This window comes from Haliotis asinina, chromosome 10 (genome assembly GCF_037392515.1).
Source record: "Haliotis asinina isolate JCU_RB_2024 chromosome 10, JCU_Hal_asi_v2, whole genome shotgun sequence".
In the NCBI taxonomy this organism is placed as follows: domain Eukaryota; kingdom Metazoa; phylum Mollusca; class Gastropoda; order Lepetellida; family Haliotidae; genus Haliotis; species Haliotis asinina.
In genome coordinates, this window is record NC_090289.1 from 32427363 (window position 1) to 32450372 (window position 23010).

Here is a 23010-nt window from a genome sequence, read left to right on the forward strand (position 1 = left end):
ATGTGTAGTAGCCCCAAAATTTTATGTAATGTGCTTGCATTTCTGTGGTTGCTTTGCCCTGGAGTTAAAGAACTTTCTAGTCTTGCTGTTTATCTTTACTTTGTCTGTTCTGGCATCACGGTTAAATTCACAATATAATGGAATCGGATCTTCTTGACTTGTTATAAGTAAGTAGTATAATGTCAGTTATGAGTGATTTCACGATGAAGATAGTTTAACGTGCTTACTTTTTCATCATTTCTGAGTGACTTTTTTATGTGCTGATAATTTAAGCCTTGAAAATTTGACCTTGTCCTAAAAGTACTCCTATTTCATCTTGGCAGTTTCTTGTATTTGTAGTTTTAGCCTTGAAAAGTTTACATTAAGAAGGTTCAACTCAAGGTTAGTTGATGCTGACCACATTCCTGATGTCCAACCATTTTGCCATATGAATGGTTGTAGGAAAGCCGCCTTAAATGTTTGCACACACATTCCAGAGTTCTCTTTCCCTGACAACTTTCACCACATAAACATATGGAATTCTGCCTGTCTTCATGGGCAGGGCACCAGTCTAAACACAAGAGATGTTTCTTTAACTGCCAAGATGAAATAGGAGGTATTTTGATGATGTTTTAGTTTCTTTATTCATTTTCGCTTAAAACCTGATATTTATGGGAAACTAAACAGTCTTTGTGTTTTACAGTATATGAAGGATCATTGATGGATATATGAATTACTGCCTTTATGTCATGTCTGCTAATGAGATTTCTAGGTTTTATTCAAGCTGAGGAGTTGAAACCTGATAAGTAAAGAACATGTTATTAGTTTTTTTGAAAATATTTCCTTAAGCTTGGAGTCTTGTTACCTCATCTTACATGGATTTTTTAAGTAGATTATGAGATTTGTCAGTTCCATCAATAGTGTATTTGTTTGTTTCTGGCTGAAATCCGTGAAGATGCAGGTTAGAATTGATCATCAGTAACCCATGCTTGTAAGAGGCGGCTTATATACGGGATCAGGTGGTCAGGCTCACTGGCCTGTCTGACATATGTCAACAGTTCCCGTAGATCGATGCTCATGCTCACTGGATTGTCTGGTCCAGACTTGATTATTTACAGACCTCTGCCATATACCTGGAATATTACACATGTGGCATAAAACTAAACTCACTCACTCACTTTTTCTGACTGGGATGCTTTTATGGCTTAGAGTTCAAACAAAATTTCTAATACTGAAAAGTACAGAAAAAAGTGGAGAAAGGAACTAATCTGATCATGCTGACACTGTACATGATTAGATGTGTCTGACTGAGTTAGCCAGGGCTGTAAATGGACCTAGACCAGAGTTCCATGACCTTGAAGATGCCTTGCACTGGGCGGGTAGGTAGCCTGTATTTGAAATGTGTACTTCTGGCTTAAAAAGGGTAAATTGAATTGTCTGTAAGCTGAGCAGGATAATGTCGTTCACAGCAGTTCATACACATGTTGTTTCTCTTAACACCAGAGCTTGCTGGGCACTGCCAGACAGTGTTGTCTCATCTTCAGTCCATCTTAATTGGCTTCAGCATGCCAATGGGAGATGCACTGCAGTGCATCATGGGAGAACAGCTCATCGTGTAATGGATTTACCACTATTCTCATCACACATATCGGTCCTTATGCATCTAACTTGATGATTCTTACAAGAGTCCTGAGTAATAGACGTGTCTTTGAAGCCCCCATTTACAGATTTCTTGACGGCTTTCCGCAGAGTACTGCATGTAGTCATGCGTTGAGATGGGGATTACTTCTTTCTGATAATGACCAAAGTCCTGTTCCACAAAACGATCTTAACACAATGATGATCCTAATCCAGTGTTAAAGTATGGGAGTTACCATCACATAATCATAAGACTGGAGCACTGTCACTGTTTGTGAATGTGTTCAGACTGGAAATGAATATTGGCTTTAAAATGTCAAGCACTCCATGCTAGTGTTTGTGTTGTCGCGTGATGCATTAGGAAATCTTCCACCTGGTATCAGTGATGTAAGAATGTGATGATACAGGCTCGAAATGTGACAGGGATATTATGCATTGGTTTATGTGGAGGTACACTGATGCTTTGGTTGCTGAAGAACATCCTTAAGATCTCAACTGTCATGGAGGATGTGATTGGAAAGGAGATGTATTATATGTTGTCAGATGAACTTCTCTGAACCCCGGAGTAAGATGTTCGATACACTTTGTTGCTGAATTGTTCATGCTGTTACTGAGGACAAACCAACCATAAATACATGAACCATTCTGGACTCACAAACAGCTATGGGGTGAAGGAAGAGGGATTTTGTAATTTGTCACTTGGGGGCCAATCATGTGTTGTTGTTTTTTTGGTTTTTTTTCTTTGTTAAAATTGTGATGCATATACGAAGTAAAAGAATCCAGGTTCTTTCTTGTGATATTGATTCTTTATATGAAAACATTTCTGGTGTACCCTACCATGATATTGCTGGAATATTGCTAAAAGTGGCATAAAACAAGACTCATTCACTTGATATGAAAGAATCTTGAGCTCTTAATTTGTTTTTGTAATCACAGTTTTTTCTCTTTGTTGTTGTACCTGTAATTAAGAAGCATTTTGCCGTTTTGTCTATAAATGCTGTCACTGAGGTAAGAAAGCCATTGGAGTAGAATGAACCCGTGAAGGTCCCAGGGTAGAATAGCTTGCCATAAAAGGTGACTGTGCTTCTCGTAAGAGGCGACTATCTGGATTGGGTGGTCAGACTCGCCGACTTGGTTGACATATGTCGCAGATCGATGCTCATGTTGTTGATCACTGGATTGTCTGGTCCAGACTCGATTATTTACAGACCGCCGCCATATAGCTTGACTATTGCTGAGTGCGGTGTGAAACTAAACTCACTCACTCACTGGAGTAGCATGAACAAGACATTGGACAACCTGAGGAATTGAAACACAAGTATTGTTAAGAGAGAGTGAGTGACTTACCCCTGCATCATTTCCTCGTTATTCATTATACTACCATGAAACTATTTATAAACTATATATACTACCATGAAACTATATATAGACTATATATACCACCATGAAACTATATATAGACTATATATACCACCATGAAACTATTTATAAACTATATATACTACCATGAAACTATATATAAACTATATATACTACCATGAAACGTTTAGACTAACTAGTGTAAATGTAGCCACTTACTTCAGTCAACTGTTCTAAACTAGGTTATGCAGAATATTCATACCATTTAAAGGTACTGTTTACACATGAAATGATGTATTGGAAAACAAATTTGTAATGTTGAAGATTATTTTTGTCATCATGAGTTCAATAAATGATGAAACTCAGAAACTCTGAAAATTGGCGAATTAGCAAATCTTTACACCAAAACTCAGCTGTTCACATGCACGATATTTGTGTCTACTATTCATCAATTCGATGCATGAACGCCACGCTCTTTATCTGCATAAGGTTTATAGCTGGTTCACCAAGTTAGTGGAGAAATCCATGTAATCATATGTATATATATAAAGAGAGAGAGAAATACACACACACATAACATATATTGTTATGGTGTATTTAAGTATTTAACTTTTGATGGGTAGTATATGACAGTGATGCTTGATATATGTTGGTGTATGTTCGTCAGCGTTCAAGGAAGTCGGTAATCCATGTCTTCACAGACATAAAGGGTATGAATGTCTTCTGCTGGACTTACCACAGACCTGTGAACTTGTATCACATCCCTTCATTGACTCCTTCATGACCTGTAAAGATCTGGGTAAGAATTGATCTTCAGCAAACCTGTGTTGAAAGAAGGGACTAATAGTTCCAAATGGATCATTCTTTCATACAAGTGGTTAGAAGTAAAATGGTGTTGGTTATGAAGAAATTGCAGCAATGCAAGCTGTTGAGAGATGGAGAGTCAGCTGAATGACCAAACAGCGTGGTGTCTGCTTGCCGCTCTGATGAAGGCGAAATCACCACGGTAGGGAGATCTTTCATGGACAGAGCATGCCATGATATGATGTTGATGGGATAAGAACATTTACAGGACCTGCTTGATTTGAAGGGCATTGACTGAATATGGCAGATCTTTCTAGAAGTGCTTCAGCAGGAACTGTCAGGTCCATTACAAATCCTGGTTCGCCATGATAGTGATGCCCTGCTCATTGGGGTTTTAATGTCTAAGAACTGCATCGCTCCAGGCTTTCTTGTTATTGTTGAGCCAAAGACAGACCAACAGCTATCCTACGAAATAAACATATTTTACAGAAAATAAAAGTTTTTAAATTAAAATCATAAATGAAACAAGGAGAAACTTTCTTCATTTTGAAGCTGTTGAAATCAAGACTTGCCACATTTTCTAGATTTTTGTGGCTTTCTTGTTTTTCTTGGATATATATGTTTAAGGGTCTGCATGAAACACTAAGCCAAGATGTATATTTCCATGTTTGATGGTGGGGAACAAAGATAGATGGAACAAAGAAGAAATGGGTATTTGATGTTAGTAATAAAGTTGCGTTTTTAATCTTAAAGTTTGCAGAGTTTCAGAGACTCTTTGTCTGCCTTGTAACCTTTTGATCTATTTGCAATTTTTGGGTGTCCAACTTTAAAGTAATAACTTTGTGTTGCTGGACAGTTTATGCAATATAAATGTATAAGAAATATTGTTTAAGTGGTTCAAACCACCTCATTCACTGCAATAATACTCCAGGACTTGGTGCATTAGATTAACAGTCTGACCAAGCTTTCTGTGATCTGGTGGTGACTCTCATTGCCTACAGTATCTTCAACCTCCACTTCAAACAGGGCGGTTGGTTCTTATTAAGGAGATGACAGGTTTTACCTAACCTTTAGAAGCCAGACAGCACTTTGTCTGCAGTTCCATCAGTCAAGACCTCTATTATCGCCAGATTACTGGTGATTGGGTGATTGGTCCTCACCTGTATCATGTGGATGGGTTATGTAAAATCCGAAGTTGGACTGGTTTTGATTAATCGATTTTGCTACAGACAGATTTATTCATTGACACAGGAATGTGAAATCTGATATCACAGGTTACAGTAGAAAGTGTTGAAGAGATACTGACTGATTCAGGAGTGTTAGAAGATTGTCTGCTAGAAAGATTTCTGGGGGTTTCTTTTTCATATATAATTGATGTTTTGGAATTTAAACTGTTTGTCATTCAAGATTTTACCCCTTCCTGAGACTGCCTCTGTGGTTTAGATCCGGAGGTTGATGGTTCAATCCTTCCTGCTCCATACCAAGAGATGGTACTTGTGTTTCTGCTGGCTCGGGGTGATAGGGTGGCCCTTTGGTAACAGGGTTTACTCATCATGCCAAAGACATGGGTTCAATTCCTCACATGGGTACAATGTGTGAAGCCCATTTCTGGTGTGCCCCCACCGTGATATTGCTGGAATATTGCTAAAAGTGATGTGAAACTAAACTCCGCCTGTCAGTCAGTCAGTCAGTCAGTCAGTCGGTTCTGGGCATGAATGGAATACACCAAGGACTTACTTCCTGAGAGTCAATGGACTGTGCCTCTTGTGCCAAGCATGTTAAGTTGTCATCTGGACAAGTTCGCATCAATGCAGTCTTGTGCAATGGTAAATAAATATAACTGTTTGTTAAGTCCCATTTTGCATTCTCTTTGCTTCTTTGTTGTCATAATCTTCTATCCATCCACCTATATATGTCATTGTCAGGGATTTGAATTTTCTGCAGATCTGTTGAATTCTGCAGATTTGATCATGCTGGGTCATTGGATCTTGCATGGGATCTATGGCACCCAACTTCCCTGGCTTGTTTTCCTCTTTTTGTACTCATACCCATTCACATCTTTGTATTGCCCATTGACTTAAAGGAATAAGTCACATCTATATTGTATAATTCATTAACACCCATTTGTTACTGACACACTGAAGTGATTTTTTAATTAGATTTTGAAAATCAAAGCACTGACTGGAAATCTCTTAAGTTTGAAGTTCCTTCCTGAAACTTTTTGACTTATGTTTTGTAAGTTTTCAGAACCATATTTGAATATGGTTATGAAATTGGAATAGAAGTGATTGAAGCACCCATAATATGTTAACTCTCTTCTTCATAAGTACACAGCATTCTGATTAATCAATTCAAGCTTGTAATTATTCCCTTTAGATTTTGTGTGGAATTATGGCCTACTGGAATATTTAAGTGAATGAGTTTAGTTTATGCTGTGTTTAGCAATATCCCAGCAATATCATGGTGAGGGGTACTAGACTTACATCCAGATGTGGAATCAAACCAGAGTCTTCGGCATGATAAGCAAATGCTTCTACCACAAGGCTTTCCCATATCCCTTGGAATATTGTAAATCATTCAGGAAAATATAGGGTGAGCTGCAGAACCTTTGCTTTCAAGGTTACAGACTGATACAGTCGGTATCAGTAGAACCTCAGTGGAAAACAGTTTATTTCTCTCTTCAGGGAAAACTCAGCATTTAGACTCATCTGAGTAGCATTTCCAATCTTTGATAATTTATTGCTTTGTGCTAAAAAGACATGGTAACGTGGTATGGTTTTAGGATAGCACTGATTCATCATTAATTTTGTGCAAATGATAATATGTAAAGTGATACAAGTTGTATAATGAAGCCATTTGAGGATGAGATAAAATGATATAAGGTTTGTGGGTAATCATTAAAACTTATAAAAATTGCATATATTATTGCAGAATGGAGAGTATCAGTTGCATGATCTGAACATCCATATCCTCATCTATCATAGGTGTAGGGCTTCTGAACATATGACATTGCTCAAATTCCTGGAAATTGAAAGCCTTAGACCCCATGGGCCCCTTGTTCACGTATTTGACAGTCAATACAGCTCTAGCTTCTCATTGCGTGTAACTATATCACAAATGGAAAATTCCTGCAAAGAAGAGGTCAGTCTTGGATCCGTGACTTCTTGGATCTGTGACTGAACCCCCATAAACATTAACTGTAGTTACAAGTTAGGCCCAAGTTGTCTGCCCAAGATGTGTATTAAATGATGGACTAATTTAGATCTATATGAAGAAATAGTTGTCATTAATGCATGCTGACTCAAGCAGCTTTGGTCATAAATTGGGGTCTGTGTCTTTAGCGTTGATATCATTGATTATGCTCATCCAATCAACCATTGGTTGACTTGGTGGGGAATAGCTTGACATGTGTCAACCAAGTCAGCGAGTCTAACCACCTGATCCCATTAGTCACCTCTTACAACAAGCATAGTCACCTTTTATGGCAAGCATGGGTTACTGAAGGCCTATTCTACCCCTTCAGGGGTCTTGTTGACTGTCTGCATTGATGTGGTTGGTCTGTTGTAGACTAAGACAAGAACACTACCACTCCACTCTGCTCATGGCAGATATGGATAAATTTATGATGACTCCTCTCTCTCTGCATGTTCCACGATAGAAGGAACGTTTTATTAAATAGTGGCTATATAATTATAGCTTATCAAGTTGCCTTGATTACATTTATTGACTCTCACGTCATAGTAGGTGTTAATTCTGGAACAGAAACCAATAAATCCTGAAAGATATAGATGAACAGTTGTGGAAAAACGCTCTAAGGGTGCCTAATTGAATGAAAGATGTTTTTACAACCTGCAATGTGATTATAGTTATTTAAAAATGGATATCTAAAAATGTGTGAAATGAAGAAAGACTGAGGCCCCAGTCCCTTGTAATTGTGTTGATGTCAAGGGAGGAAATCAATGCAAGCCTACTTAGCTTGTTAAATATGGCAATTATCAAGACGTGAATTGCCAATTTGTGTCTTCAAGAGAAAAAAAGAATCCTGCAGGCTCGGATATTTTATTATTTTTTTTTCAGAAGAAATCCCTTCGAGTCATGCATTACAACGTGCAAATCTTTTTAATTTCCCTGTTTTTAAGCTGCCAGTCCAGTTGCTCTGTGAAGGTTATCTAACATGATTTCACAAAATGCTCCTGTAGATTCAGGGTTTGACAACATCGAGAAATCTTTGAGAAAAATACAGGACTTGGAAGTCCAGCCCTTTTGTAGGTCTGATTGACAGTAGCAAGTCTTGACAATGTTAAATCCTATTTTGCTGGCGCCAAACAAAACTTTTTAACAAAGTTCTTTTCATTTTAGCATGTTTCGTAACCTTCAGATTCTTGGTTGAATCAATAACTGACTTTCTGATTATAATGCTTTCTAACTGTATGTACTTTCAGCCTAGTGTCACAGCTTTACAAAAAAAACATATTGAAATGCTGAAATAACATGGTTACACAATGCCATTTAGAAAATGGTCAAGTGCAACATATGTCATATTTGGGATTACACTTTATTAGTGAAGTACAAATTCTAGTACTTTTTTGGTTGAGTCCCATCCGGGATTTGAACCTGCACCCTCAGAGTCAGGCATCTGATCGCCAGCACAAACAAGATGCCTAAGCCACTCAGCCACAAAGTTAAAGTCAGACAACTGGTATCCTAGACTGCATACTTTTTGTGCTGGTGATTAGGTCAGGGTTCCAATCCTGGATGGAACTCATCCCCAAAAAGTACTAGAATCTGTAATCCCAAGTATGACATATGTTACAACTGAAATACCTTCAACAGATTATGATGATTGGGTTGAATTCATGATTACAATGCGAGAAATATATTCAAAATGTCCCTGATCATGATGGCTGGTTTGAATTCAAGATTGTCTGATTCCAAGGATTACTCCCTATTTCCCAATTGTATTTCTTGCTTTAAGAACTTTTGTCATCAGAAAACCTAAAGGCAGGAGGGACAAATATAAGAAAGGGAATAAAATCACCATTCAAAGTAATGTTCTTTCGAAATATTAAAAGCATTTACTTCTGGCAATTTCTGGTGTACATGTGGAAAAAAAACAATCCTCGAAAAAGTTCTTGTAAGTTTACATTTTTAGCCAATAAAAACAATGGGATGTTATTTTTCAAGCGGGGAATATTGATTTTTATTCTTTTTGATATTCTTTAAAGATTATGACAGATGAATGTATAGGACTAGGTCTTAGGATATAATAATGGAATCACAATTCCTCAGATTTCCATATATGGTATGAATCAATTCAATATTTCCCTGATTTTAGTGGAAGAAATGAATTCAAGATTTCACTCATCACAATGGTAGGTTTGAATTCAGGAATTCCATGACTGAACTGAAAAATGAATATTTCCCTGATTGTAATGATAGGTTTGAATTAAAAATTTCACTGCTTGTGTTGGATTTTCTGATGTTTTTGTGCCAGCCTATTTACTGGCTGTGAATATAGATGATACGCAGCTTCAGACAACATTTTTACACAACAGAAAGTGGTGATTTGTTGGTCAATATGGCTGATAATGATTCAGTGTTTGATGGAGATAACATGTGTTTGCCATCATACCTATTGTTATGGACCACTGATCTGTACAGTTTATTTTGAGGGTGATAGGTGAAAATTATTTGGGGCTAGAACATATCCTAACGTTTCAGCTTGCCAAGCTAGTTTAACATGGATACTACAATCACATTGGTGATGGAGTAGTCTAGTGGTTAAAGTGTTCGCTTGTGACAGAGAAGGCCTGGGTTCGATTCCCCACATAGGTGTATGTGGAATATTGCTAAAAGCAGTGTAAAACCTCACTCACTCACTCACTCACTCACTCACTCACTCACTCACTCACTCTCTCACTCTCTCACTCTCTCACTCTCTCACTCTCTCACTCACCAGGATTGGAAATAATTCATTGCCCTACGTCTCTGTCCAGGGTTGTTTGCATTCTCTTGGGCAAGCAAATTTGTATATCACTCTGTACTGGTGTTCAGTTGACTTTCCAATGTGAATTATGTTATTTATTTATTTATTTTCTAAAAAAGAAAAGAGAACAAGATTACAAAATTTTCAGGCAAGTGATTTTACATGTGCCACTGTAACAGACCACAGTAGATATTTCCGCACTCACTCACTCACCCACCCACTCACTCACTCACTTAGACAGTGCCATTTAGCACCACACACATAATAGTGGTGCTAGTTTTCCCCGTGATGAATGCGTGGTGATGCAAACTAAGATGTTTACATAAAACACTGTTAATTTTTAGGAAAAGAAGGATTAAAATAATAATAAAATCACTGAACGATGTGTCAAGAATTTGTTAGGGCATTTCTTCAGCCATCTAAGATGCTTAAATTCACTGTGCCGAGTTACATCTTCTAGGCATGCCACAGCCCTGAGATGCTGGGCCTCCTGTGATTATGATCACTATTTTGTCAACACTGTCACAATTCGTTAAGCAAATGGGAAGTAAGCTGGGAACAAAAACTACTGGAAATAGGAATGTTGATATAAATCACAAAGGTGCGGAAGTTTTTATTATGATGTGTGCTCTTAAGTTAGATTGCCAAGTCCGATGTTGGTTACATTGCGAATGTTTTGTGCATTCAGAAAAAGGTAATCATGCAGCAAAGGGATGTTCTTATCTGGTGTAAGTATGTCAAAGCTAGGAAGATCAAATGATTTTCATGAAGGCAATAACTGGGTGCTGGAACTGTTTTTGTTAGAAACCAGAACCAGAAAATACAGAATATATAAGTTATATATACTTTAAAAAGTCGGCTACCCATATAACTTATGTATGCCGTATTCTCTAGTTTACAGTTGGCACTTGACTACAATTTGAACCCATATTCTCAGGGAGTAAATTACTGTTTCATGTAGGGACAGTGTTTTAGCCTAGTTGCTGAAGTGTTCGCCCATCACACCAAAGACCTGGGTTCGATTCCCCACATGGGTACAATGTGTGAAGCCCATTTCTGTAGTGCCCTGTCAGGATATTGTTTGAATATTGCTGAAAGCTAAATTGACTCATTATTCCATGTATAGTAGACAATAAAAAAATCTTCTATTCATTGATTCATGTGAAAGAACTGACGTTAACTCTATCAATTAAATTAGGAATTATGGAAGTAATGTCATGAGGAATGGTTTTCAATTTCATAGAATTTTTCATGTTTTGCCTGGCAATGTTTGGGTTTTTTGTTTTTTACAGAGATTAAGATTTCAATAAGTCAGATATTTAAAACTTGATGACATCAGTTCAGATTTGTTAAAAACAGTATATGGGGTTACCAGTTCACAGTAATAGGGAAAAATACGGTACAGATAATTGAGGAATTTATGATTCTTGTACAACATTCCACCAATAGCAGTTTTCTTTACAGTGGTCCATCAAAACCATTTAGTAGAGAATTTTACTATTTTGGCTGAGGGAGCCTCCCATGATGATATATCTACAGTGTACAGTATCACATATGATCCTTCAGCAAGACTTGCCTCACAGGTGAACACCCTGTCTGCTTCGTAGGGGAAGCATGAATGTCAAGGACAGTCGAAGTTTGGAAGTCATGTTTTATCAGAATCTGCTCAGCTGGATATTCACTCCCACGTCTGAAGCAATTTTGTATAATTTCTCTGTTAGAATACAGTATCACACAGTTATATTATGACTGATGTTATTGCCTTTGCTAAAGCCACTTGCATTTTCCTGATAACAGGACCAATAAACAAGATGCTTTTATGTTCAATTTTACACTTGTATTTTGGAAGCAATATTCAAATACACCTGAATGTAAGAAAATAACAAGTCTCAATTTTGAACAGAGGAAAAAAAAAGTCTTTTACCAAATTAAGGCACTGATGGTTTGTAATCCTATATATCTTTGAAGGTTGTATAATCTCAAGATAACGAAGGAAGATTTAGCTCACCAGGATAACGCTGTGAGACTACCACATTCTCATTCCATCCATCTGTTAAATGTTTCTAGGTATGAACAGAAAAGAATTCCAATCCAAGGAAATGTAAAATGTCAATGCCATGGGATATCAGTCTTGGTTCTCAGCCAAAACAGATTCATTTGGGTTGATGAGCCCAAAACAGTGGTGAATGTTCTCAGCAACAGAAGGATTCAGGATACAGGGACTTACGTATGCTGAACAGCACTGCTAAGACATTCTGATTTGCTCATGCAAGTGAAGGTCCTTATATCAGGAAGGCTTCTTTAGTTTGGTGGGCGGAATGCCTCCTCCACCCCCGCGCTCAAAATCCTGCTATTGACAGGGTTCTAGTTTTACCTGTCATGGTACAAAATAGTACCATCAACTCTCCTTCTGAAAATCTTTAACTACAGGAAACAGTTTGTTATGATTCTTCCTGATTGTTTGAAGCAGCATTTCAGTACCTTGTTAAGAATGTGTTAAGATTATTCTAAGATGGACATTGGATATATGTCAGGTGGACAGTGTTCATTTTCAAACAGTGCGGCAATTTTCGTTCCACTTTGCTCTTCACTGCTTTTGTCTATTGCCACTTTTTCCTCTAATTTTAGTACTTCCCTTTCAAGATGTGCAGAGAACATCTGTAAATTGTGTCTGATGACTTGAACACGCCACGTAAATACCATATGCGATGTCCATCTTGCAACAATACAGGCAATTTCTTTGTCATGGTGTCATGGCTTGTATTGCAACTACTTGGAAGAGGGTATTTGTCTCAATTAGAAGTGTGAAGGTGGACAAATGTCAACGGTCAATATTGACCCCCTTTGATCATGGATAGTCAGTAGAGGAAGTCATCAGATCATTGATCCCGTCGCGTCTGCCACACGGAGGATGCTGTCAACCTAACATGCATAATCTTGTAGCAAAGTAAGTGATGCCGCCTTGTGTTATCCAGAGGGAATATGCTGCTAAGGCATCAGTTGGTAGTAGAAGAACTCAGGTTTTGGGGATTTTGGTAGGTCCAAGTTGATGGGGTGATACATCCTTTACTTATCTCATGACATGAACTCAAAGTTAAAGAACAAATGTTGTTTGCAGTGTTGTTGGCACATAAGCATTTCTCGCCCCTAGAGCCCCAAAATCTTAGCACCTTGAACATATAATACTGTGTGGATATGTGCCCTGTAAAAATAACCAAGAAGAAGTCAAGAGAGTCAAGCTTAAAGTGATACAGGTCTCAAATGTTTATCCCTTTAATGAAACTTGCTAGCATTGAAGTGCTGCTCACACACTTAGACACATATGCAGGCAAAGTGGCTTTAGAACTCACTATCAGAGATTTCTGGCATTCCAATGGAATAAGCCTCTGAAAGGCAAATAGTAGGCATATGACAACTGGGCTAACTGGATCCCCTTGTCACAGAACTCACTTCATTGGATTATTAGTTTTTTTGACTTTTAGATGCTGTTTTCCTTACTCAGTATAACATCCAAACTAAAAAATCACATCTCACATTATCAAATTGTATCCAGCATTTTTTATATATTAAGTACATAATATATACCTGTTCATAACAAAAATGACAGGATTTTTCAGTCTCTAAAAGAATAAATTCGATAAATTCATTGTATCGTGAAAATTGTGTCTGACGGGATGTGAAAAACCGCTGAATGACCAGACTGGAGCATCATAAATGGTAAATTATCCTTACACAGAATCTCCATTGGCAGCACCGTGACAGGTGAGATATCCCATGTCAGAGTGGTATAGATTTACCATTGTCTGGTCGCCACCAACTTTGCACAACTTCCTGATGGCCATAACCAAAGGATATAGGGTAACCTTTGTCTTGTGAAAGATGGACAAGTGGAGGCAGGTCTGGTTTCCTTGACTTCCTTCTTTCATCACGATCCTGTGCATATGAAGTGGTATTTGTGATAATGTTTTAGGCTTGATTTGATAGGGGCCATCGTTTGATCATGTAGGCATCCTTGTTGACTCAAATAAACCTTGCTGAAATTAGTTTTGTGTCTTGTAGGATCAAAGAAATATGTCTGGTTGTTATTAAGATGGCTGCAAACCTTCTTCTCAAACTGGGAGAGCATCTTTCAGTTATTGAAATGTCATATTATTCCTGGAGGAGAGTTAATAAGCACCGTAAAACACTCTCAAGTTTTGTAAGGACGTCTCTGTGCAGCTCAGCTCATAACATGAGCCTGCTACCCAGCTCGAGCTAGGTTTGAAATTGTCATTAAAAGATCAGACTGCGTTTTATTTATTGCTTTTCAATGTTTTGAACTGATTCTGTGGATCTGTTGAACTAATCGAACTGAATCTTGTGTAGTTCAATAGGAGTGTGCTCTTCTAGTGTATGTTTATAGCATACCAAAACTGCTCCCAAAAGGATGTTCAGAGTGCCTCATTATCACCCAGTTTGGTGGATCGGTGAACTTTCAAATTCTGTTCTCAGCTCCTTGGGGAGTATGCAGCCCAATCATCCAGAGAGGTGGTATAAGGTTAACAATCACATTCTGTCTCAACCTTCCAAGCACCCATTAACTGCAGGGTGAACTGTATCATTTCGAACAGTCAGTTGCCTTGGGAGATATAAAATGCTCCCTGACACTGATACAGTGTAGGGCAAGAATGAAGCCTAACAACTCCCAGGAATTAACCTGCCAAACAGGGTCACCAGCCGTGGACTTCTGGAACCAATGTGGCTTCACTTTATCTGGTTTGTAACCTTTGAACTGTGTACAAGACCAAGTGCCAAGGATTTGTTTCATGGAGGCAGCAAGGGAAAGTGGAGATAAGGATGAAACATTGTACATGTGAGTGAGTGGGGATTTAATCCACTTATTGCAATATTTAAGCAAATGTCATAGCAGGGGATGCCACAAATTGGATTCATACATTGTACGCATGTGGGGCATTGAACCAGGTCTGTGACATGAGGGTGAATGCTGCCCCATTGCCCCTCTTGTATTTGATGCCCAGACTGTAGTAGAGGATATGTTCCATCAGTTAGTGGAAAAACTAACTGTACAATTTCTTGCTTTCACTTGTATTGTTCTTGGAAGGTTCCTCATGAAAACTGATGAAAAAATGTATGTTTATTTTTGTGATTTAATAAGTTTTTGTATCTGATTTTTGTAAGCGTTAATCACTTTTATTTCTTTGAGGTTCACATCAAGTACTCTTTTTCTCTGTGCATTTGTAACATGCACTTCCATTTGGTATAAAAATTGAAACTCAATTTCTTGGGATAAGTGTGTTTTGCAACATTCCTGCATAGCAAACCAAGTTGCTTTCTTCAGATCAAATACAAGAAGACTTGTACTTACCATCTGGCATTCCATGGAGACTTATTCTTCCTCCGTGGAATTCAATCAAACGTTCCACAAACATGGTAAACAGTCTTTTCTTGAAAAAATATTTGCATCTCCATCAAAGGCAAATCCTTCCGAGAATCACCCTTATCATGGTACAGCAGTTCATTATTGATAACAAGTCGTCGGCAAGTAGTACCAGGGATGGGTCATCTGCATGGTCTGTTTTCAGCATCATATGATCATAATGATATATAGTATACAGAATTACCCCTGAGATATATGTATTAGATCTCTCCAGTTACTATACGTCCAATCAAGGCGATATGTAAATTATGATTTCCTTCAGGTCATGCTCTTCCATTTCCAGAAGCGCTAATCAAGTATTGGAAATCGTGTCTTATCTGTCCCAAGGGACATTCATGTTTAATCATTTACTGCCTTGAAGTTCTTTCAAGGGTTGTGTGGAGAAAGTTGCGCTGCATTATTAAATCAGTGTTAAGTACAGTGTAAACAATGTGCTTAGGAACAAAGCCTAAACACTGTCGGATCACATGGTTTCAAAATGGTTGTTAAGTGCACAGAATGGCGCTGTGATAGTTCTACAGAAATGACCATTGAGATTGACCTGTGTTGGATTTGACCCATGTTGTGTTTGACAAGTGATGGGTTCAACCCATGTTTGACTTGACCTGTGTAAGGTTCAATCCATGTTGGACTTGACCTATTTAGGGTTCAATCCATGTTGGACTTGACCTATGTAGGGTTCAATCCATGTTGGACATGACCTATGCAGGGTTCAGTCCATGTTGGGACCCATGAAGGTCTGGGGTAGAATAGACCTTCAGCAACCATTCTTGCAATAAAAAGTGCCTATGCTTGTCGTAAGAGGCGACTAACAGGGTTTGGTAGTCATTCTCACTGACTTGGTTGACACATGTCATTGGTTCCCAGTTGCGCAGATTAATGCTCATTCTTTTGATCACTGGATTGTCCGGTCCAGACTTGATTATTTACAGACCGGCGTCATAAAGCTGGAATATTGCTTGCTGGGTGTGGCGCAAAACTAAACTCACTCCCTCAACCTATGTTGGATTGACCTGTGTAGGAGTCGATACAGATTTTGGCAGAGGTTTGGTTATCATGACATCTCAGCAGGAGTCAGGAACTGATCCAAAAGTTTTAGAGTTTATCATTTTGCTGAAAATCGAAGCAAGATAAGATGAAATATTAGACATCAGAAATAAGCTTTGCACATTGTACCCATGTTGGCAGTCAAACCTCAGCATGACAAGCAAATGATTTAACTAAGAGGCTACCACACCTGTTGCAGAATGAAGTGATGCAGGTTTTAGCTAACCAGCATAAAGGCAGCAACTTATACAACAGGACCATAAATGTTCATTATGGTAGTAAATGTGGTTCAATGTCATTTCTAATCAAAATCAGGCAGGAACGATTATTGTTTTTAAATGTCTTTGTTGTCTATTAAGCTACATTTTTTAACCTGACAGTGTCAGTTGATGACAGCTTGCAGCCCATATCAGCATGATGTTGCCCTTGACAACAAACCAAAGTGATGCCTGTAGAACCTAAAATTCAGCCATTTGTCTTCAATAATATAACACAATGGTACTTCTGAGTAAGTGAAGTGAGCAGAACCTCCTGAAGCACCTGTAAATAATAGTGCTGAGAGATAAATGTGTGAATATGGTTTTACAATGCTATTAGCAACGTTCCAGCAGTATCAAGGCAAGGGAAACCAAAAATGGACTCCACACTTTGTACTCATGTTTTGGAATCAAACCCAAGGTCTGCGGCATGATGAGCGAACGCTTTAACTACTAACCTACTCCACTGCCCCAGCAAGCATTTGAAAGAGCAACAGCTCATCCTGAGGTTTCAACTTCAGCAATTGTCATCCATCATACATCTGACCCTCTGTAGCTTCAATTTTAGGTCATTTTTCATCCAAACTGTCAGTTTACATCCCCTTTCACAATCCCATTGGTGAAACTCAGGCTATGGATGTGCTGTTAACAAGCTGACAGGATGATCCAGGGTGATATAGATGATATTGGCAAGTTGAAACTTCCAATCCATGTCTTGGAGACAGAACTCTGTGTGGGTAATAAAGGTACCTTTGTTGCCTGGGACTCTTTTAGAACCTTTTAGTATAAAACATGATACGGCAGTCAATTTATCTGCCAAGTTGCCATTGTTGTCAAAGAACATTGTCTGGGAGCATAGTTCTGAAATTTATTACATTCTTGTGTCCAGATCTGTTACACAGTGCTGTCTCAAGTAGGGGTTAGGGCACTCTCAGTTTGAAAACCTGCATTACTGTCAGAGTCTTGGAGCAGTTGTGAACCGAATTTTGTGCTAAATAAATGAATTATGTAACAGACATACATATACTTGTTTTATGAATGTTTCATTTTTTCTCATTTTTCACTGTTAAGGACATGATGAATCGGTGCCAGACTGATATTACATATTGTATTTTTACCCTGCCTCTAGTCATTGAGAGAATCAATACTTGAATAAAAAACGCTCTTGAATATCCTTTGAAATTGCTTGAGAGATGTATCAGTGATTCCAGCGATGGGTTTGTCTTGTATTCTACCCTGCTGGCATACAAGCTACCAAGACATAAATGGTGCCTTTGACAGTAATGTTTGGTTCCATGTAAAGCCTCCTTTCTCGTCTGCACTCTGAATGCACTCTTTATTCTGTGTCTCTATGTTAAAATTGTACTTTAAGGTCAGTGATTATTGACTGTATTATCATCATACATTATTACTGTGACAGTCAGGTGGTTAACTGATAATTGACTCAGTGAGATTTACACAGCTTTTAGCAATATTCCAGCAGTACCACATTGATGGACATCTGAAATGGGCTTCACACAATGTAGACCCGTGAAGGTCCCCGGGTAGAATAGGTCTTCAGTAACCCATGCTTGCCAGAAAAGGCGATTATGTTTGTCGTAAGAGGCGACTAACGGGATTGAGTGGTCAGACTCACTGATTTGGTTGACAAATGTCATCGTTTTCCAATTGTGCAGATCGATGCTCATGTTGTTGGTCAGTGGATTATCTGGTCCAGGCTCAATTATTTACAGACCGCCGTCATATAGCTGGAATATTGCTGAGTACGGTGTAAAACTAAACTCACTCACTCACTCACCCAGTGTACCCATATGGGGAATCAGACATGGATCTCTGGGATGACGAGCAAACACATTAACCACTAGGCTACCCCAAGGCCCCAGTTGACAAAGGGGTTGGTTATATATATGGGATTCCCACCTTGATGTTTTGGGGAATGCATTAACCAACGGTCTGCTCTACCGTCTGGATGTTCTGAACCATAATGGTCACTTTGGACATAAGTTAGGAAAAAAGGAGGAAAAGGATGTAGGTATGGGGCACAGTGGCATCCATCATGGTGTTTATGTCCATGTTTGACTGGAAGCCTGTTGCTGCTTCTGCAGCCTGTCCACAACATAAAGGTTCAGGATAGAATAGACCTTCAGCAATCCATACTTGCCCTAAAGTGACTATGCTTGTTGTAAGAGGCAATTAATGGGATGGGGTGGTCAGACGCGATGACTTGGTTAACACATATCTTCGGTTCCCAAGTGCGCAGATCGATGCTTATGCTGTTGATCGTTGGATTGTCGTATCCAGACCTTACAGACAGCTACCATATAGCTGGTATACGTCTGTGTGTGGTGTAAAACTAACCTCACTCACCATCCTGTCCAAGAAAGTGATGAATGCCTCTGAGGCACTAATGACTTTAAATATGTAATCCATAAAATAACAGCATTATGTTCTTACGTAATTTTTGAAGGAAACTGGTGTCCCATGGGTCAAATTATCTTCTGAGTTTATCCCTTATTTTCATATAGAATCCTTTGTGAACAAATTCCAAATTTTCTCTGAATATCAGAGTAGCTGGCCAAATAGGCCAAACAGTGGTGAATTGTATGTACAAGTTGTGAAGACACCAGGGGTTGCTGGAAGGATCAGCACATGCTAATTTATGCTTCTTTCACAAAAGTGTTTCATGACTGAAATATTGTTTGGAGCGGTGTTACACCTAGCACATTCACTCACTCACTGTCTCACTCATTGACGAAAAGCCAGAATTACAGTTGTACGAAGGACACAATATTAACTCAATCACTCAGTCACTTTTTCACGCACTCCCTTGCTCACTGCTCACAAGAACCCGGAATTACTCCCAGGTGTGAGATGTACTCACGGTCTGCTCACTCACACACTGAGTTTAATATGTTGAAGGGCCTTTAATAATGATTTAGCAACCGATGTTCAGATTTCCGTTACAAGCATATGACCCATGTACGTTGATGTAAACTGCGGCATGTTAGGACCAGCTGGCTTCATGGTTGTCTAGTGCATGTAGAAATAAACACATACGCCCACTGCCTCATCAGTGATGACTGGCGTAAATTCCCCTCACAAGGAATTCAGTGCTGGATATAATTAAATTCATGACTAAAAAACTGCCCACCAGGATGTGTCGTTACACATGGTAATCTTGATATACAAGGCAGGGGTCATGTATTGGACTCATGAATTTTTCTTAGTGCTTGCCTGCCTTTGTCCTTGTTAACTGGTACTCTGTCTCATAGTCCCTGAACCACTATTTCCCAACTGTCTAGCCCTCTCTGCAAAGCCAAAGCCTTCAATGAAGCAGTCTTGATTTTTACAGGTTTCAGGATCTCTCTTACGCTACTTTTCAGTTTAGTGGGTTTGTTTTTTACTCTGAAGATTATATATATTCAGAGACTAAGCATTAGTCTGTAAAAATGGCTATACTTTCGAGATCCTGAACTAGGGATGCATGGAGTAGGAACATCCTCCTCCTCCCTCTTTTCTTTGTGAAACTCTCAGATGATTTTTTTTTGGTCAAAAATTGTTTATGGAAGTGCATATGGTGGACATCTGGGACTCGTGGCAGCTAGTTTGGACCCAGCTCCTCACATGATCCAACCAATTCATCCTGTAAAGACTTGACCTTTAGCAACCCTTGTTTGTCACAAGAGCCGACTAATGGGATTGGGTGGTCAGTCTCCATGACTGGTTAATGAACGCCATCATATCCAGTTGTGTACATTGATGTCCTTGATATCAGTCACAGGACTGTGTGATTCAGACTGAATTATTTGCAAACCATCCGCATATTGCTGCATGTGGCATTGAATAGCAAACAAAAAGAGATTGATCTTTGTTTTATGTTAGAGTGACATATGTTCAGTTCAGGCAAGAAAGGATGGAGACAGCACAGGTTAATGAATCAATAACTTTGTCGGCACTTGTGCATGTGCATCTCAAACACCTGGCTGTCCCCTACTCTTTGCTCCTCCCTCATAGCAAACAGTGAAGTGTGTCGATATTTTTATGACAGTGAAACAACTTATTTATTTTTAGGATAAATATTCTGCAAAAACCTGACAGAGTTGGTATGATGTTTCAGTTATAATCAGCGTTTCATTTAGTATTTTATGTTAAATAGTTTTGTGTTAGACTGAAATTCATCGGTTCGCATTTGAGTCAAACAAACTATAGTAATGAGTGAGTAAGTACAGTTCACTGCTCCAAGGAGAGATCTCACCTCAAGACCATCGACAACACTTGACGTTCTTATGACCAGTAAAGACACTATTTGGATAGATACTTCATGAAGCCTGCCCCTGGCTCCAAAACCATCTTGTTTGACACATTCAAGACATTGTCAATTTCAATCAGTTTAAAAGATGACTGAAAACCCACTTGTTCAAGAAAACACCATTGAGCAATATGTTGGAACCAGTGCTGTACAAATATTAACTTTATTTGTTATTACTAATACCATTAAGAACAACTTGATGTTGGAAACCCAATTATAAACCGTAGACTCATGAAACTGTCTGAGTGAGTCATAAAGCAGAGGTACATACACAAGGGATGCAAGTCTGCAAAGTGATTTAAAAAACGCAGCGTTAGTGGTGAGCTACGATTTCACACTGCCTCAGGTACTTACTTGATATATTGCAACATAACCAACTTTTTCTAATTACAAACTTCATCCAAAAGATTTCCATCATCACATGACAGAACACAAAACCAAGGAAATCAGCATCTTGTATCATGAGATCAAACATTTTGAATTTGTAAAAGTCCTGTATCTCCAGTCAGGGATAATTGATTTTCATCAGTTTGAAAGTTAAGATTGTCACAACCGAGCACTTATGTTATTACACATTCAGATGCAGTGTATCAGAAACTGAAGCTTTTCCTATAATGGCTTGTAACCGATGATTATGACAACAGAATGTTTGGAATCGATGAAAAAGCATGATTGTATTGTATATTACCTGATCTCGTATCAATCCCATATTTTTGCTTTGAAGTGATTCTGTGGTAAGATAGGGATTCCATTAGGCAATCTTTTAATTTCTCGCCTCCCGCAGACTCAAGTCATCGATATCGCCTATGACAATAATCATTACGGTCAGATTTTCGTGGTGAATAGATACCATTTATCTGGGATAGGAGATGAGAGATTGGGTCTCCCCTGTTGGATCCTACAGATTAAACTGTGTAGAAACAATTTCTCTCCTGCCAGCACTATTGACAGAGATATATGGCAGCGGGAGAGGAATGGTTGGGTGGGGAATAATATCCATCGTATCGCCTTGTTACCCAGTTACCATCCACTTGGACCCCAATTACTGATAATAGTCGGATAAGTGCTCGATTTTGAATTCGTGTTTTTCCTACAGTGTGTTTCCTTAAGTGGAAATACCACTTTGGGGAGTGAACAGATCAGTGAGCATACCCAGGTGCTGTGTGCAAGGTCACTGTAACGTGTCCTCAACAACAATTGCTAGTTATAAGAGGTGACTAGGAACTTGTTGAGAGTATGGTTTAGATATTGTCCTTTGATGAATTAGGATATCAGGCTCAATGACTTAGTTGATGGGCTGTCATTATAGTGAGTTAGTAGGTTCAGTGTTATGCCTGCTTTTAGCAATATTCCAACAATATTATGGTGGGTTACACCAAAAATGGATTGTACCCAGGTGGAGAATCGAACCTGATCTTTGACATGACAAGCAAACACTTTAACCGCTTGTCTACCCCACTGCCCCGTATCATTATACATCTAAGGTATGAAACCCATGAAAGTCACGGGGTAGAATAGGCCTTCAGCAACCCATGCTTGCCATAAAAGGTGACTATGCTTGTCATAAGAGGCGACTAACGGGATCAGGTGGTCAGACTAGCCGACATGGTTGACACATGTCATTGGTTCCCAATTGCACAGATCGATGCTCATGTTGTTGATCACTGAATTGTCTTGTACAGACTCGATTATTTACAGACTGCTGCCATATAGCTGGAATATTGCTGAGTGTGGCGTAAAACTAAACTCACTCACTCACTCTAAGGTATGAATTCCTAATCATGACTTCAGTCTCCAGATTTTATGATCCAGGGCCCGTTTCACAAAACCCTCGTAAGCCTCGGATCTCATAAATTTCCTTATAGCATTCATGCATCCTATTCTGTAACATACATCCTATTCTGTAACATAGGCGATACAAATGCTACAAGAAAGGTTACGAGAGCTTAGGCTTACGAGAGTTTTGTGAAATGGAACCCAGGCTTAATGATCTCTGGCTCCTGTAGTAATGCAGGAATAATGCTGAGTGAGGCACTGAACAGTGATGCCATTGGCAGGCTGGTAGTACTGGATAAGAGATGTTTCATAACTACCCTATTGTATGCATTGTTATGGTTGTTTGTTTGTCATTAACATCACACTCAGCTATAGTCCAGTGATATGATGGCATTCTGTAAATAATTGAGTGTGGACC

General features: G+C 38.8%; 1 protein-coding gene across 6 annotated transcripts in view; it reads left to right on the forward strand.

The window, feature by feature from the left end:
- Positions 1-23010, forward strand: part of LOC137298154 (poly(rC)-binding protein 3-like) — a 351152-nt gene that overhangs the window by 74697 nt on the left and 253445 nt on the right. The window lies entirely within an intron of this gene.